This window comes from Rhipicephalus sanguineus, chromosome 4 (assembly GCF_013339695.2).
Source record: "Rhipicephalus sanguineus isolate Rsan-2018 chromosome 4, BIME_Rsan_1.4, whole genome shotgun sequence".
Taxonomy (NCBI): domain Eukaryota; kingdom Metazoa; phylum Arthropoda; class Arachnida; order Ixodida; family Ixodidae; genus Rhipicephalus; species Rhipicephalus sanguineus.
In genome coordinates, this window is record NC_051179.1 from 158723434 (window position 1) to 158736014 (window position 12581).

The 12581-nt window shown below is 47.3% G+C and overlaps 2 non-coding genes across 2 annotated transcripts; both read right to left on the reverse strand.

The window, feature by feature from the left end:
- Positions 1 to 237: 237 nt before the first annotated feature.
- Positions 238 to 401, reverse strand: LOC119392032 (U1 spliceosomal RNA). The gene has a single exon (XR_005183630.1). It is a non-coding gene; the product is annotated as a U1 spliceosomal RNA (small nuclear RNA).
- Positions 402 to 888: 487 nt separating this feature from the next.
- Positions 889 to 959, reverse strand: Trnag-gcc (transfer RNA glycine (anticodon GCC)). Its single transcript has one exon. It is a non-coding gene; the product is annotated as a tRNA-Gly (tRNA).
- Between the last annotated feature and the right edge of the window lie 11622 nt (positions 960 to 12581).

The following is a 12581-nucleotide window of genomic DNA, read 5'->3' on the forward strand; positions in this document are numbered from 1 at the left end:
AGGTGACCGGGTGACCGGGCTATGGTGGCCTTCTAGCCACCATAGCCCGGTCATCACACCTCCCCTTCTAGCCACCCTAGCAGTGGTCAGGAGGAGGGTATAATTCCCCGTAGCTGCCTAGTAGGATTGATATCAGCGCAGCATTTGGAATTTAGATGTACACCAAGCTTTACCAAGAAGTTTATCTCGCAGGTCCTCTATAAATCACTCATGTCTTTCTTTTGATTTAAATAGGATAGGGGGATAGCGCGAACGCAGTCCCCCACTACCAAAAATTGCATGCCCCATCTGCCCCAGTTTGGGGTAGTGGCAGGGGTCAGCACGAGCGCAGTGCAATGCCCGCGCCTCTCCCTGGAGGCACCGCCTCGCTGATCACGGTGACCCCGGCACCAGGTAAGTATGCTGAGGAAGCGTCCCGCCATTCATCCACACCCTTCGCGACCTCCTAGAAAACACAAGTGAGGTATGGGAGACGTTGGAAAATTACTTTTGTTTCCCACTTGAATACATCAAGCATTTCAAGCAGTACACCTATAGTATACTAATTTACGCAGTACTGTTAAGTTAAATTACACTCAGCTGTCACGGACGTTAAGCAAGGCTCAAAATTTGAGTGAATGTCACGCCAGCTTTCGCAAAACCAGCGAGAATATTCTGTACGCCGCTAGAGGCGCCACCGCAGGGGTCATTTCCCTCTAATTACATTCTAGTACACTGTACCTCTAATCACCATAAACAGGACGCACGGTTTTTCTTACACTGTCCTGAAAAAGGACGCAAATGAAAGATTCATTTGTATTCGCAAATAAAGAAAAAAAAAAGCCATGAAAGCATCACCTTGGCAAGCAAAACAAACCTAGAAACGAAAGACTAAAAAAAAAAAAAAACTGCGTCGGCCGGGAATCGAACCCGGGCCACCCGCGTGGCAGGCGAGTATTCTACCACTGAACCACCGACGCCACATGCATAGCCGTCCCATATGCACGGAACGCTGAAGGACAGGCCGCAGGCGTGTGGTTGCGATCCGCACATACAGCTTCACCGTTGTGCACCGGCACCATGAACTGCTGAAAGGTGGACAGACTTATGGCGTTTTTCACTGGGAGATCCAGAGCGGCTGCTGAAATCCCGGAGCGAGCACTCGGATTTCATGAAGCCAAATCTGCCAGTGGAACACGGGAATGCTCCGCGAGGGAACGCCCCGGAAGTCACGTGAACCGGTTACGGAAACAATTCCTTTTTCCGCTCTCTAGATTTCTATGGCAACTTTGGCCGCCACTGCAAGGCGCGCATTTCGACCACACAGTCGCAAACAGCAGGGATACAATTTTGTTGTTATTGTGGCAGAATAGCGGGGAGGCAAAACTTTCTTTAGTAGGTTGGACGACGACAGAGAATCAACATGTACGCTAGGTTTGAACGCATTTACAGTGCTCTCGTAGAGAGGGAAAAAAAGGAAAATAGAAATACAGAAACACAAGCACAGTCAAAAGAGTTTTCTCTGCACCCCGCACGTGCAGCAGACTTGGAGAACAGTGGGAGAAAACGCTTTCCCTGTGTTGGGTGACGGTCCCTGTGGCTTTCAGTATTCTTTCACGGGGTGGGCGTGTAGGTCGTAAAACGACGATGTGAAGGACGTTCTCCGCTCTTACCGTACTCGTAGTCGCCTCCAAATTGCGGGCCGCTTCGGTCGCAACCCCGAAAACGAGTCCCCCCGGGTTGCCCTTCTTCCTCCTTTTCGCCACGGGGTCCTCCAATTAAAAACCAATCCGAAGTGGGGGCTGCTTCCCAATATTCGACAAATACAACAGTTGTGTTGCGAGCATGGACGAGCACGTGGAACTCACTCCGGCTGTGCGTCGCCTGTTGCTGGGCGTGCTTAGGAACGGCGGGAACGATCTCAATGGTAAGTGCTACGTACTTCACACTGATAATAAATTCTGCCCGTAATGATAACTCTTGATAGCTCCGCGTGAAGGCTGGTCACATAGACGTACGGTATGTAGGTGCACGTGGCAACGGCCGCAATCGGCGCTCGCAAAAATGGGGAACGTTCTGAGCAGGATTTCTTTCCATCTGAGTAGTTACGTACCTGCCGCCTTAGAAGTCCTACTGCTTTAGAATATCGCAGGCGCGTCGGAATTTTCTCAACGTTCACCAAGCATATCTTCTCCGAGAGGCTCCGAGAAAGTTTCCCGAAAGAAGACTTCGTACAGCACCTGCGTCTCTTCGCCGTCTTCTTCGTCGGAGCTGGACGAGCTGCTGCTGGAACTGCTCTCGTCGCTAGATAGAAGTTCCACCCCAGCAGCAAACGCAGCCATTTTGCGAAGCTCAGCCGCTCAGCGAACGACGGATGTGACGTATGCTGCCCGTCGTGTTTCCGCACGAATCCACGACTTGGCGGCGGAGCAAGTGAGAGCAATCCGCCTCGGAGCGAGTTGCCCTGAAACTACCAGTGAAACGCGCGGAGCCGCTCCGAATCTACCAGTGAAATTCAGATTCGTCGCCACGGAGCAAAAAAACCTGCTCCGGATCTCCCAGTGAAAAACGCCATTACACTATAGACATACTACAGTACTACATCATCGTCAGCCTATTTTTCTTGCTACTCGGAGTTTCTTGTATTGCTGGCGTAACAGCGGCATCTTATGTAAAGCATAGGAGCACGGAAGCTTGGGCGAGTTTGTTTGACATGATGGAATAACTTCACAGCGCAGGAAAAAAAAAGAAAGAAAGAAAACAAGAAAGACTGACAAAATACTTCTGGAAGTCGTGCATCATGTTTCTTTTTTTTTTTCTTCGAACGTGCGTGAACGTTTAATAATAATAACTTTTATTTGCACAACAATGTGAGCCCTCCGGTGACGTGCGAGGCTAGACAGAAAGGAAAGACGCGCGTGCGTCTGCTAGCCCGTCACCGGAAGGCAAATGAAAAGATTGACGAGTGCCATTCTGTGTAGTGACGGCAGTTGGTCAATGACATCCGCTTTTAACTAGTCGGCCATACGCTTTCCCAGAGACGTGCGATAGTTCCTACTTTCGTCGCTTGTCGCATCGCTCCGTCGCGTGAATTTTAGTGCACATGGGGTTTAGCTGTCAATAATGTACACCTCTACCATAGGTGTCTCGCCTGTGAGTGTAGTTATGATTGATTGTCGTCTATAAATACACGACAACATTTTATCACATCTGTAATTGCAAATCTGTATTTCGAATGACTTGATGCTGTGTTGTTGTAAATCGTACTAGCTTGTCCTGTCTGAGGTCTTCTTCGCTGGTCTTCGGTTATTCTCGCTGGTTTCCTCTTCCGAATAGCTTATACTCTTTTTCTTGTATGCAGTTTTTCTTCACCGCTGTTTTTACAAGGCATTCCATGGGCCTGAGACATGTTATGTTAATGTGGAAGCCAGTGCGATTTCTCTGATGGCACCTGATACAGAACCTGAATTTTATGCTGCGGTCGCAACGACCAGCTCCAGCCTGCGCGGTCACTTTCCGTCGTATTCTCTGCAACATGTGGTTGTTTTTTATGCAATAACAAAGCCACTTTTCAACATCATGGGGAAATTTATGGCTGCATGAAGCATGACTATATGTGCGTCATACACTAGCAGTAATTCATGAATACATGTTAATTCTGTGGGTATTCAGATTCGTTATTTAATAGTAAACAGACGTGTTCTATAAGAAGCTTGGATATATGCGATGTGCTGAAGTAGCCATTTATCTTCGTTGCACACGGCACTGTAGTATGAAAATTTATAAATACCGCGATGAGGAAAGACATGAGTGGATGAACAGGTATGTGATGTTGCTCGATTCTTCAGCACGACGGCTGACATATGAAACTAGAGAAAAACAGGAAAGAGCTCTCTCGGGAGCTCTGTGAAGTCCATTCATTCTATAACCAACTTCCCATGGCAGTCGTCAGGCTGCTAACCAAACATGCTGCAAACACAGTTATTACAGGGTGTGTTCAGATAATAACGTCGATGCATGTCCTGCGACCCCCTTTAATTTCGCTGGAAAAAAATATATTTTGCTGTCCGAGTGCCCAGGACAAGATCACCAGTCTTAGTTTCGAGGTAAAAAAAAAATTTGCCTTCTTGTCAAAAAAATTCGTGAGCCAGAACCGCTTTTTACGAATTGCGCGGAAATGGGATTTCGACGAAGTCCTATATATAAAAACAATTGTACTTGCCGGGCTCAAAATGTTTCTTGATTGATTGATTGATTTTATTGGCGCAAGGGCCACTCTTGGCCAAAGAGCGCCATTTCAATAGAAGTTAGTGGCAACTAATTAGAAGAAGTTCAAGGATGTAGATGTGACATGGCTGTAAATGGGCCTAAAATGGGTCGCTGCAAAAGTGTAAAAGACATAGGTAATAAAATATGGGGATGACTGGTGGTATACTAAAGAGGACTTAGTTGCGTAAATAATGATTCTGTATTACGGATAATATATGGCGCTTGTAAAATATAACCGGGAGCACTACTGCCTTAGCAGAGCCCTTGTTTAGAAGGATCTGAAGGCGCGTGCTACACAAAGTATGACACCCGCAGCAGCACCATCTCTAGAGAGGGTGTGCTACGAGTTTTTTGGCACATAACATTCAATGCGACGTCGTTTATGTAGTTTATTACAGCCTTACTGTCGAATAAAGGCTTCACCCCAAGAAATAATAAAGGATGTAGGGGGACGTGCTCTTTGTAGATTAAAGGGAAGTGGCGTTTACGTTCTATTTCAGCTTCCCGGCACTCAATTAAGACGTGGAGGACGGTGAGTTGGTCGCCACATCTCCCACAGATGGGAGGCTCTTTACCAGTTAGGAGATGTGAATGTGTGTCATATGTGTGTCTATTCTGAGGCGACAAAGGATGACATCATTCTTTCGTATTTTTGTTGTTGGGTGCCAGTCTCCTAGCTGTGGCTTAATTAGGTGTAATTTGTTTGAGGCTTCCTTATCCCACAAGTGCTGCCAATAGCTCTTAAGGGTTTTTTTTCAGAGTTGGTTTCAGGTCAGTGGCAGGAACAGCTATTGAGGAAGTACTGGTTTGCTTGTTATCGATGTTGCCATTTCATCGACAAGTACGTACCTTGATGCCTCTGTGCCCGGGAAACCCAGCATAATACAACCCGCCGATTGTTGGCATAGCCGGCACTAATCATTGAATAGAGTTCCCTAATTATGGGGTTTTTAAGTTTCGGGGGAAGCATTAGAGCCCTTACAACACTTAGGGAATCTGTAAAAACAACTGCCTTATGCACCTTTGTTTTCTTAATTTGTTTAACAGCTGATAGAAGTGCATATGCTTCCGCTGAAAAAAATACTTGTTTCTGGTGCAAGAGCTCCAGATTCAGAGAAAGACGGTTCAATGGCCGCATACGACACACCAAGGTTTGATTTTGATGCATCTGCGCAGTATTCAGGGCTGGAGTATTTCGTTCGCAGTTCTAAAAAGTACATTTGAATATGGATGTCGGGAGCATGCTTTGTGACTTCCATAAACGACGTGTGACATTCCACCGTCTGCCACTGCCACGGTGGTGGAAGTTTCACTGGGGCCATAAGGCTGTACTGTAGGAGTCGAACACCGACTTCCTCGCCAAGTTTCCTCACACGTATTGAAAAAGGTTCCGTCACGGATGGTCTATTGTGGAAGAGCGTTGCGCTAGAGTGGTCATTTAGGATTGCGTGACAGGGGTGTTCTTGGTTAGATTGGACTTTGAGAAAGTATTTGAAGCTTGTGAGCGTTCTTTGGTGTAGCGACCATTCGTTGGATTCGGCATATAAGCTTTGTACAGGGCTTGTTCTGAAGGCGCCAGGCGGATACCCAAATGGTGAACAGGATCGCACATTTTAAGTGCACTGGGTCTGGCGGACTGATAGACCTCAGAGCCGTACTCTAATCGTGTACGAACAAGGCTTTTGTAAAGGGTCATTAGACAGTTCCTGTCACAACCCCATGTCGTCCTAGAGAGCACTTTCAATAGATTCATCGCTTTCAAGCACTTTGTTTACATATTTTAAGTGGGAATAAAAACTGAGGCTTTGAATCTAAAATTACGCCTAAAAACTTCTGGTCGCTTTGTACCGGAAGACGTTCTTTGTAAGTTCTATATTTGGCTCCGCGACCAGGCCCTCTCTTCCTTGAGAAGAGCACGCATGTGCTCTTTGTGGGGTTTATCTTAAACCCATTTCGTTCTGCCCATTTCGATACCTTGTTTAGAGAGAGTTGAACTTGTCGTTCGCAGATTCCAAGGTTACAGGAACTTAAAACCTAATTGTACATCATCTACATAACAGAGTAGAAGATTGCTTTCGGGATGACGGATATGACAACGAATTCATTTTCACTATGAAAAGTGTGCAACTCAACACCCCTCCTTGGGGACTCCAGTTCCTGGATGAAACGGTCTAGAAAGAGCACTGCCTACCTCACTCGAAAAGTCCGGTTAGTGAGGTAGCTCTCGATTACTCTTAATATACTTTCCCGGATACCCATTGAAGAGAGATCTTGTAGAATTCCGAATCGCACCCACGCCGAATTCCGAAAGCACCCACGCCGCGCAAGAGAGGGCGCCATCACCTCGGCAATCGAGCGACCCATGAAAGACAAAATAGCTATTTCACGTCTAAAAAACGTCTTGGACGGCTAGCTGAACGGGCTAATAGATGTCTTGGCCAAGACATTCTGTAGCCGTAGACGGCTATCCGACCGTCGGATAGCCGCGTGCTAATGTGACGTTAAAAGGTGCGTAAAATAACGTCTTGGCAAGATCAAGCTAAGACGTTTATTAGATATTTTCATAATTTTCTATTATAACTGTCTTTGCAGCATGTGTGGTCGGCGGCTTGACGGCGAATTTAGATCGAAAAGAGCTCCCGCGGGAGCTCTTTCCTGTTTTACTCCCATTTCCCATATGTCAGTCGGCGTGCAGGTGACCAATCAAATAACATCATTAACATATACCTGTTCATCCAAGCATGTCCTCACTGTGGCATTTATAAATTTTCGACGTGCAATGCAGTACCATGTGCCGCGAAAACTACTTCAGCACACCACATATATCCAATTTTGATATAGAACACATCGGTTTACTCTTGAACATATAATGTATCTGAACATGCAGATTAATGATAAAGGACGTTTAGCGTATGTACGGCGCACAAATAATCATGGTTATCAGAAGCAATGAATTATGCCATTATCTTGTAAAAGCGGCTTTATTAATGAATAAAGCGCGACCGAATGTGGCACAAAATGCGACAGAACGGGACCGCACAAGGTGCAGCTGATTGCCGCGGCAGCAACATAAATTCAAGTTCTGCATGAATGCACTCCACGTACGTCCCGTCACAGAAACTGCACTGGCTTCTACCAAGAAGGCTTCTACACTAGCTGGCGCGGTTGGCGCGGTCTCAGGCCCAATGTCTTGTGCAAACAGCAGTGAAGAAAAGCTGTCTCAACTTTTACGAACAAGTCACAACTTGTTCGTAAAAACCACAGAGAAAAAAAAACACAAATAAAAATCATGTGGCGCTCGCCGTAAAAAAAGGAGAATCTGCCAACATCTATAGGCACTGCATCTATCCATCCGCAGGGTTTGTTAAGCTGCGCCACCTATGAACGATTTCACTAACCGCTGTTTTGTAGGTGGAATTGGCGGTAATGGCGATGCACGTGTAGTGTCGTGTGTGTGTGTGCTCTGGTTGTTTTATTTGTTTGCCCTGTGAAGTGGCGTTTGTAATTATTCATTCGGTTGCCTAGATGTGTTCGATGTGCGCACGGAAACTGCACGGACATATAGCGAAGTGAAAGAGTTCTGCAATCACGGTTGACAAGTGCCACAGCTAAGCCATGCGTGCTGCCCCTCGACAGCAACCGCGCCGTCGTGAACAAAGCTACCGATGCTCGGTTCGAGGCATAACTACGCAGGTATGTGTTTTGGATTTACAATTAAGTGTCGCTGCTTTGGTAAATCGCAGAGCTGCTATTTTAATTGATAGGATACTCCGTCACGGGGACACATCACCTCGTAATTAAGCTAAGTATAGCTGCTTCTGGGACCGTAGCTGTTGTGGACCAGGGGCGTAGGCAGCCAACCCCTGGCTACGCCACTGTTGTGGATGTGTTATAACTGTGATACAGCTGTGATGCTTTCGTTGACCCTATCGCACGCAAGTTGAGGAAGCTGTGATTAGGTTTTTGTCAGTGGAACAGTCGCTACCGAAGCAAGCGTTTGTAATCACTGACATGCCATTAATTCAGGAAGGCGCGTCACAGTGCGTGCGAACCGAGTTTTTTTTTTTTTTGTGCATGTAATAAAAGGGAAAGACAACGCGTAGAAGGAGCGGGCAGTATAAAAACGCACAGGACCCCCCCCCCCCCCCCCCCTCGGTACGTTCATCAGTATTCATGAGTACGTTACAGTGCCCTCGTGGGGCATTGCGTAAGGAATGCATGCAGTAAATACATAGACATTTCAATAAACTAAATAATTAACTGTTGTCGTGCGATGTACGCGCCATTGAATTTGCTTTTCGATGCGCGTTACATTCTTATTCCTGCTTGTTTGGTATGCATGTCAATCTTGTGCTGGTGGTAAGTATTAATAGGCTCCACTTAGCATTTTCATTAATCTTACCCAAAAAAGTTATAAACTGAGGTTATCTAATGACAAAGTATATTGGTTGCAGAACATTGCCGTTGCTCGCTTAATGTGCCAATGTAAGTGGCCAGGCTGCCTTGGCACTGGATTGTGGCCAGCAGCTTTATATGTAAATCAGAAGATAAGTAAAAATGTGCAACAGATTTGCTAGTACGAAAATTGACATGACATATGTGCAGTTTGTGTTACATTTCTGATGTAGGGCATGTGCAGCATCGCTACAATTTCGTGGTCAGGCAGGCAATACTTACCTGAATCACCAAAATGGTCAAAACGTGCCTTTTACTTTATGGTTGGGAATGACAGTTCTGGTAACACATTCAGGAGCAGTAATACGGAAAAGCTGGCTTCCAAGGCTTCAGCCTGCACATGGATGTTTGGATTGGCACGCTGAACTTAATTTGCCACTATCTTAACTTACAGCCTAATTTCAATGTGAGCTATGAGTCTGTAAATTCTGTGCAGCATTGTATGTTTATTCTGCACGGGATTTCTTTGTCAAAGCGGATGCATCTGCTAGTAGTAGTACCATCTCAATTTTCAAATTGATGGAACAGAAGTAGATGCATTCCATTCCTTTTTTCTATTTCTAGAAACTTGTCAATGTTTGTCTCACCCAATGGGCTGATGCCCTTAGAAGCAGAGTATGCATGTTGAAGTACGGCGACATTTTACAGTGTGTGTGATATTTCAAATCTAATATTCCACAGATTCCACCATGATGGCAAGGGACCAGAATGGCGCACTGCACTAAATCATCTGTGTTACTTGGGACGAAATGGGCGATCGCTGAACATGCTGCTCGTAAGAGACATATCAAGTAAGTGCTGCAAGTTACCCAGCTGGCTTAGGTAAGTGAAACTGAAAGCAGCTGTGTACCTCTACGCGCAGTTTCATCTCTGTATTAAATGCTGTACTGATGTTATGTTGCTGTGAAAGGTAAGTTGGCAGCCAGAGCGTTAAGCACTCTTTATTGGGCGTACCTATGCGCCGTTAGAGAAACAATACCACCAGCACCATGAGAGCTCCAAACTACTGTTTGTAAAAGTCTCGTGTATTGGGCAATTGTGTTGACTGTTAGGCGACTCATTGGTCATTCCAGTGTAATCAGTCGAGTTTGAATTTCCAGCATCGTCACGTTGCTAAAATGTGGACAGAAAATGGTAAAAAATCCGGATGGTGAACAGATTCTGCACAGTCTCAACGTTAGCATTTCTACTGTGACCTGCCTACCAAGCGTTTTCTACTATTCGGAGCAAGTGTCAAGAACATCTCCATCATCTGTTCACCCAGCCTGTGTCTCTCTTCAAGAGTAGCAAAACGGCCATTTGGGCTCGTTAGTAACGATTCATTTTAAATGCGGAAATGGGGCGCACTACAAAACGGACAAAAGAAGAGACCAACAACACACTCGTACCTGGAAGTGGTGGTAGTGACTGTGGGAAGCAAATATGCTTATTCCGCTGCCCCAGCGAGTTAACGTTCCACTGGATAACACTCAGGCGGCGGCTGTGACTCCTCACGGCTGGAGAACTAGCCATGATGGTTGCCTGTCTGCTGCAATGCCACTGCCTGCAGGCAGATGGTCTGTAGCGGGTGCTCTGCTGGCAGCAAAGCAGAGGCCACCCGCAGGGGGAATAGCAGCAGTCAGGGCCACGGGAGATACAGCAGCAGCAGGCCGGACCACAGGAGGCAGCGGGAGCATGGCGCTGGGACAGGTCTTGCAGGCAGGATGTGTCCCTTCATGGCACTCGCATAAGTGCGAGCCTCACTGCTTTCCTCTCGTACTGCTGCAGCGACTGCTCGTCTGGAGAGGGCAGTAGTGGACGATGCCATGATAGTGGCAACTCGTTACTGTTTCTGCCACTGGGGACAGTCTGGCGTGTTGGCAAGGTTGGGGCCTCCACAGTTGATGCACCGGGGCCAATGGCAGTCCGTCTCTCCTGGGTGGGTCCGGCCACAGCAGATGCAGCTCTCCGGCCAGCTGCACCTCTCCTTGACGTGGCTGTACCGGCCGCACTATCTGTGCTGAAGTCAACGTTTTTAGGTACTATCAGTTGGGTAAGTGCGCGCGGTCGCAGCGGCGAGGAGCGGCCCCTCCCATATCCCACGCAGCGGCAGCGCTGCAGTCGCGTTGGGATTGGTGAAGAAGTATCGTCTGCTACTTCTGCATATTGAACAGCGGGAAAGGCATTTTCACGTAAATGAATTTTAGCTAAAGCAGCTAGATAAGGGCCAACTGAATACTACTCAGTCGTAAATAAGGGCCGTGCCAATACCTACCAAATATAAGTATTGGATTAATTCTGTGGCTGCAATAAATAGCATTCATCCGCACCTCTTGCGGTTGATTCCAATCTCACGAGCCTGTGGTAATCACATAACTACGATAGAAACATCGTATATTACGCATAAGAATATATTTAAAAACCGTTGTACTTCTTGAACATTAATAGAAATAAAATTTGGCAGATACCACGCCTTGTGGGAATCTGTTTTATGTGAAGAAATCAGCGAGTATAGTTTTTGTAGCGTTAGCTACACTTGCCTAGCCGGAGCTGATTTCGCGTGGGTCATCATGAGCCGTGCTGCGCATGTGCGAGGATGAGTGCGGAGCCGGCATCTCACGCGCTCTCCGCCAGTGCCACGCGCGGCTCGCCGCTGCTGGTGGCGGAGAGCGGGAGGAGTGGCGTCGTAGCCATGGCGCGCGCAGCTATTTGCCTTCGCTGTGCAGTCGCCGTCTGACAATGCGCTGGTGCCGCTTGATAGCGCCTCTGACTGGCGTTTGCAGGCGGGTAACGCCATGGACAAGGAGAGCGCAAATGCTGCTCAACAGCGCAGAAGAGCCGAGAAGCTTATCTCATCGGATCCCGAAGTAGTTGCCTGGCAATTAGCGGTTCAGCGTACGAAGAATGAACCGAGGAAGGCTAAACGTGCTGCGGAGACACTGGAGGAAAGGGAGGAACGTCTAGCAAAGCAGCGTCGCCAGGATGCTGCGTGACGTGCCCGACCACCTCTGCAGCAGCAACAACAAGACGCCGTCGATGACGTCAAGGCTCACCGATCGACTGCCTATACTGTGAAACTTAACGAAAGCGCCAGTGCAACTCGGACCTTCGAGACGGACTTCGTAAACAATCCGTTTGGATACGTGTGCGACGTGTGTGAAAGACTATGACACATGAAAGACTTGACGCCGCTAAGTAGTGCCATGCGTTAAACGTTGAGTTTAGTGGCGGCGCCTGAGTGGGGTGAAACCGTGGCGCGGATTTGTACAACGTGCAAGAACCTTCTCGTTAAGCAGAACGTTCCGCTCTTTAGTGTCACCATTGGGTATCGTTACCCGGCCATGCCGCCAGGTCTACCGGTTCTGAACAATGTGGCCGAATGTGTGTCATTGGAGCAGCAGCTAAGCATGACAATCAAGCTAATCCTAGAAAATCTGGAAAGCTCAGAATAACCAGCTGAATCTTTGCTAACGCTACATATATCCTGGCATAGCCGAGCTAAGCCACTGCAAATTTTTTATGCTGCATTTTTAGGCTTTGAGCCAAGTGTTACGATGTGGATCGACATGTTTTTGTAATTGTAGTAGTTGTGTGCATACGGTGGGCTTACCAGGCATGTCAACTACACTGGAATATAAAGGGTAACTTATGGTGTGACGTAACGTCAGCACTCGCGTTAGAGCACAGACGCCGCTATTACCGAAATGAAGTGCACTTTTCGGTGCGGTGGTAACTTTTGTTAGCGTATTCCTCCGGGGTCCGGCAACGCTTGAATGGCTTCCAAACGATGGCTTCCGAAACCATTCTTGCAAGAACTCTTCCAGGCGCAGCATTTTTTGTAGCAAAGCTGGCAATCGGTTGCACTCATGAATGAAATAGGGGGACAGACATAAGGTGCA